Here is a 5,564-nt window from a genome sequence, read left to right as displayed (position 1 = left end):
TCTTCATATCTTTTAAAAAATTTTATTGAAGTATATCACTCATACATAAACATACATAAACAATAAGTGTATAATAATTGTTGTGAACTTACAAAACAAACATATGTAACATCATTCAGGACTCTCAAAACTCATCCTACCACCAATAACTTGCATTGTTGTTAAACCTTTTTAACTAATGATTAAATAGCATTCTCAAAATATTGCTAACCAAAGTATTTTCCCCCAACCAACCCTACTATTATTATCTTTATATCATTTATATAGGAGTATACATAAACAATTAAGTATATAGTAAAATTTACAAAGCAAATATGCATAACATCATATAGGTGTCCCATACATCAATCCTCCACCAACACCTTGCATTGTTGTGAGACATTTGTTACAAATTATGAAAGAATATTGTCAAAATCTTAGTACTAATCATAGTCCTTATCTTACATTTGGTGTGTTTTACCCCCAAACCACCCTTTATTATTTAAATATATTTTTTTATGACAGAAGTTGTAAATTTTAAAAAACAATCATGCACATGGGCAGAATTCCCAAACAACACCCATCCATGAAAACAGCACACTGTGGTGGAACATTTGTTACAGATAAGATAATATCATCTGATTGTTACCATGTCCATAGTGTACATTTGGCTCACATTATCCATACTGCCTCATTATCAACACAGTAAATCTTTCACATAGATGCAAGAATATTATATTATTACTACTAACTGCAGTCCATAGATAACTCTAGCTGGATTTTTCCCATGCTTCTCCATATTCCCAACATCCTGCCATAGTGATGTACATTTGCTCTAGGTCACAAAGGACACCTCTTGCATTTGTACCATCAACCAGCAGTCTCATCCACCTCTTGGTTTACCATGTTATTCAGTTCTTAGATTATTCTCTAGCATTCTGTCAATTGGTATTTACATATCTAGACTACCATTTTAAGTCACATTCCCATTTATAAACTAGCTGTTATTCAGTATGTGGTTACCATCCACTCTGTACATTTCCACACTTTAACAATTCTCCTCTCCTACATTTTTAGTTGAAATATACTTCACATACCAGGGAATTCACACTTTTAGCACATACAATTCTGTGCTTTATAGTAAATTTACCAACTTGTGCAATCATCATTATTGTCTAATTTGAAAAATGTTAATTATCTCATAAAGAAACTCCATACCACTGAGTTACCCTACACTCCCTTATCCCCAATTCCCTGGCAAACAATATTCTATTTTCTTTATATGTACATTTGATAATTTAGAACATTATATATAAAATGCATCATACAAAATTTAGCCTTTTATATCTGGCTTTTTTTCACTTAGCATACATTTCCAGGGACATTTGTGCAGCAGATATCGGTACTCCACTCTTTTGTTTGCTTATTAATATTCAATTTTTGGATATACCATATTTGTTATCAGTTCATGTATTAATGGACAGTTGGGTGTTTCTACTTTTTGGCTATTATAAATAACGCTGATATCAATGTATATAAGCAAACACACACACTCTTGCTGATAATCTGATTGATATAACTAAATTTATAGATGGATTTGGCAAAAAAATGACCTATGTACAAAAGGAAGTCTACATTAATCTTTTGCTTTCCCCCCATGTCTGTTCTATTTCTGAAGTGTTTGACTTGCTGAAACACTTTATTAGCTGAATTTCTCACTCCCATATTTTTTTGGTTAAGGTTGGGAACACATGTGTTAAAGGTATTAGTTAATACAATATCTAACTGTTTGCTTATTGCCTTTGCCCTTGAATGGTAATTTGATTGAGAATATTATTAGAAGGCAGTTTCCTCAATAATTTTTAAATCTGGTTTTAGAGACTTCTGATTTAAGAGTTGAGGGATGGCTCTGTGATTCTCCCCTGATAAGAGTTGCTTTTGCTGCTGTTTCCTGAATAATTCTGTCTTTTATTATTCAAATTCAATAATGAAGTTACTTCTGGCATAATGGCAATTAGTCCTTGACAATTTCCCTTATATATACTGAACAATTTGTCCCATAAATTTAGCTTTTGCCTCAGTCACAAAGGAATCACATCTTTTTAATACTTCCTTGGTTTTGTTGTTAGATTTGCTGCATAGGTGAAATCCAATATCCTCATGTTGGGTAATTTCTCCCTATCTCTACTACTGCTATCTTCCTTTCCATCCAGTTTATAACTTTCTCCCTACATTGCATAGTGACCAGGTTGGAACACGCCACTATCAAAATTCAGTTTTATTTCTGTGGAACACCCATTGAATCTTTTGTGCTTCCCCTTTTCTCAGGTCCATCTGATATTCTGTGGCTTCACTCTGCTTCTCCTTGCACAAATACGGATAACATGAACTGTTGATGGTTATTGACATTGTGTCCTATTCCTTGCATTTTGGAAATATTTCATAATGCCTTACCATCTGTTTTGGTGGAGAATGTCATATTCATTATTTAAATTAATTTCCCTCTATTGTGTGAAGAAATTCTTAAATTCTACTACCATTTCTGCCAATTTCACAGAATTAATTCATCCTTCATCCTTGAAAGATATTTATGTGTGTTAAACAATTTTAATTGAAAATTTACTTATTGCTTGCTTTTTTTTTTAGCTAGGATAGCAAAAAAGAATTTATTGAAAAATGGGAGAAAGAACAGAGTTTTCTGAGAAATGGGAGAGAAGGACAGAAAAGCACAGTGAGACTTAATGAAGGCTCCTCTAGTCAAAGAGTGTGATATTTGGCTTCTGTGTTTCCTTTTACACTATTAACTGATCCTTCCCTTGCTACTCTTTGGGGAGGAGATTCTGCTCTTTGCTATTGATTGACGAACCCACCCATCAATTCCTCAGGGGGCCAATATTGAGGCCCCTTTTGAGGATATCTGGAATTTTCTCTCTCATTCCAAATGAGATTCTCATGGCCAAGATCTCAGCCTTCTTCTCAGGTTTCCAGGTGGGTTCAGGGCCAAGTGACCTGTTGGCCATGTTATCTGTCAGTCAAGTTACCTGCTTGGCCAACCACATTCCCCCATTCACTTGACTAACATGCTGCAACTTCCCCTCAGAGAGTTCATGCCTTTATTATCAAGGTGGTAGGAGAAGTGATGTTCATTCTTCTGTAGCTACTTGCTGCTGGTTAGGACAGTAGTCCCAACCCCAAAGGGTAAAATCCTCTCTGGCTAGCCTATTGTGGTTGAGGGAAGACAGGTCTGGCATCCTGCTTGGAACTGGATGAGATCTCCGCATAAATAAAGAAACAAACTTAATTAGGATTTTGGAGATAAATGGTTCCACTGAAAGTATAAAGAAGATGATGCTAAGCAGGCCCAAAAAGGGGCCAACCATGGTATACTGACCATAAATGTGAGAAAGGCCAGGTGACTTCAGAAGCTGCAACCTCCCAAAGTTGATGGGAAACAGCATTCTTCCTTGAGTTATTTTATGCTATTGGTTGACTCTAGGGAGAGATTATGGTGGACATGCTGGGTTTTGGTGGAAACTGCCAACCTCAGTTCTCACAGCCAAGAGATTTCTGGTTTTGTATCAGCACCCCATTTGCTGACTAATACAAACACCTACATTATTATTAGGAGTTGGTAATTATTATTCTCAGTATGCCAAATTTGTATAAATGTGTTTGTTTTTGTAATACTTTATTTTAATCTAATGTTATTCTTCAATATATTAGAATATTAATTATATTAATTAAAATGAACTTTAAATGACAGGGTTTGTAAAGAAACTTTAATACATAGAGGGATATTGCTTGAATTTTAAGTTCTCTGGGTAAAGGAGATGATGGGGAAAGTAATGATATAGAAGAAAGCAGGCAGAGAAAAGATCTGTCAGTTCTGGTAAATTCTCAAACTAAAAGAAATATCTGATCAAAATATCACCAAAAAGATTATCAAACCCAAAATTTCAATAGTAATCATGGAGAGAAACTCTGATATAAGTTGAGATATATCTCAACACCCCCCCCACACACACACATAAATTAAAAAATGGGATGCTATATTTGAGAGAAGAGGAGTCTCTAGGTGTAAATCAAGAGATTTAGGCAAAATTTCTGGGAGAAATTCACATTTTCAAAGGCCATGGAATTGCTGAATCAGTACACTGGTTACTAGATAAAATAGGAAGCCACAGAAAAATATGGAGAGATAAAGAGGCTAAGAGCAGTGGGAAAAAAAGTAAATCAAGGTGGTGAGGGTATGGGCCATGGGTGCAACTTCCCTTGAGCAATTTCCCCACCAACTGAATCACTGTGGCTGCTCAAAGTCCTGTGATGTCACTTGAGAACTCTAGGCTGGGACATGTTTCCTCCTGCCAGTTGCCTGAAACAGCAATTGGGATTGGACACATTCTAACTTCGATCAGTACCCTGTGGCTGAGCCAAAACACAGGCACATGGGTGCTGGATTCTCTCTTGTTCCTCTTCTCTGTAGTGGGGCTCTTAAACATCTTCCTCCACTACAGGAAGAGGAAGTTGATATACAGGAGAGTCCTGCAACATCTGGACTTGAATGAGTTAAGGGACCCTGGATCAGTTTACAATAGGGAGTCACTGTTTTCCCCTGTCCCACTTCCTACTTTCTAAACCCATTATGTAGGCCCAGGGGGACACCTTAGTAATAAACTCTCAGAAAGAAGAGACTATCATCTAGGGAGCAGGTAGGGGGAGCAATAGTTTCAAGCCAAACCTCACAGACCATCCATGTGGCTGTGGCAGAGGGCTCAAGGAAAAATTCACAAAGATATTTTTTGTGGCTATGGATTGTAAGGTATAGGAAGGTTTGGGAATTCAACTAAACACAGTCCCTCAAGACTGGATCACTGTCCATCTTCCACATTAGGTATCTCTGGGCCAACCGGGTTCCATATGGTAGGGCTGATGTGAAGAGCACGGCTGAGCATCTGAAAGGTCCAATGAGACATTCTTGTCCAAGCTGTGATAACAGGGACCAGCATCCTTCTGTAAGGTCACACCACTCCTGTAGGGTTGAGATTCTGTGTCCCTTTCATAAGATAGCTCTTCCTAAAAAGACTCTTGACTAAAATTCAATTGATATCTCATTCAGAAAAAAACTGTTATTCAAAGATGAAAAGGTAATCAATGGAATCAATTCACTAAAAATATTTAACAAACTAATACAAAGGATATATTCTTCATGGATAGGTTCTGAAGGTTTCCTTGAAAAGACAGAGAATGTATCCCATGAGATTGTATCTTTTGTTTTGGTTTTATAGTGTCAGTACAGAGGCAAGAAAGTGGAGAAAATGGATGAATTAACAGGTAATGTGTTGCTCTCCCAAAACAACTACTCCAAGGGTGAAACAAAGCCTCAATCCCTGACAGTCCAAGTCACCTTAATAGTCTGAGCCTGTCACTTGTTAAAGACCCTCTCAGAGAGCAGAGGTCCCAGAGGGTATGAAGACAAGGAAGATTCTCAAACCCTGGGACACTCTCATGACCTCTGCACATCCTTGTAAAGAAAGAGGAAAGGTGCTGGAGATGCAGCATGTGTGAAATGCAGTGAAACAAATCTC

Source organism: Dasypus novemcinctus, chromosome 8 (assembly GCF_030445035.2).
Source record: "Dasypus novemcinctus isolate mDasNov1 chromosome 8, mDasNov1.1.hap2, whole genome shotgun sequence".
Lineage (NCBI taxonomy): Eukaryota > Metazoa > Chordata > Mammalia > Cingulata > Dasypodidae > Dasypus > Dasypus novemcinctus.
This window is presented reverse-complemented; position numbering follows the sequence as displayed.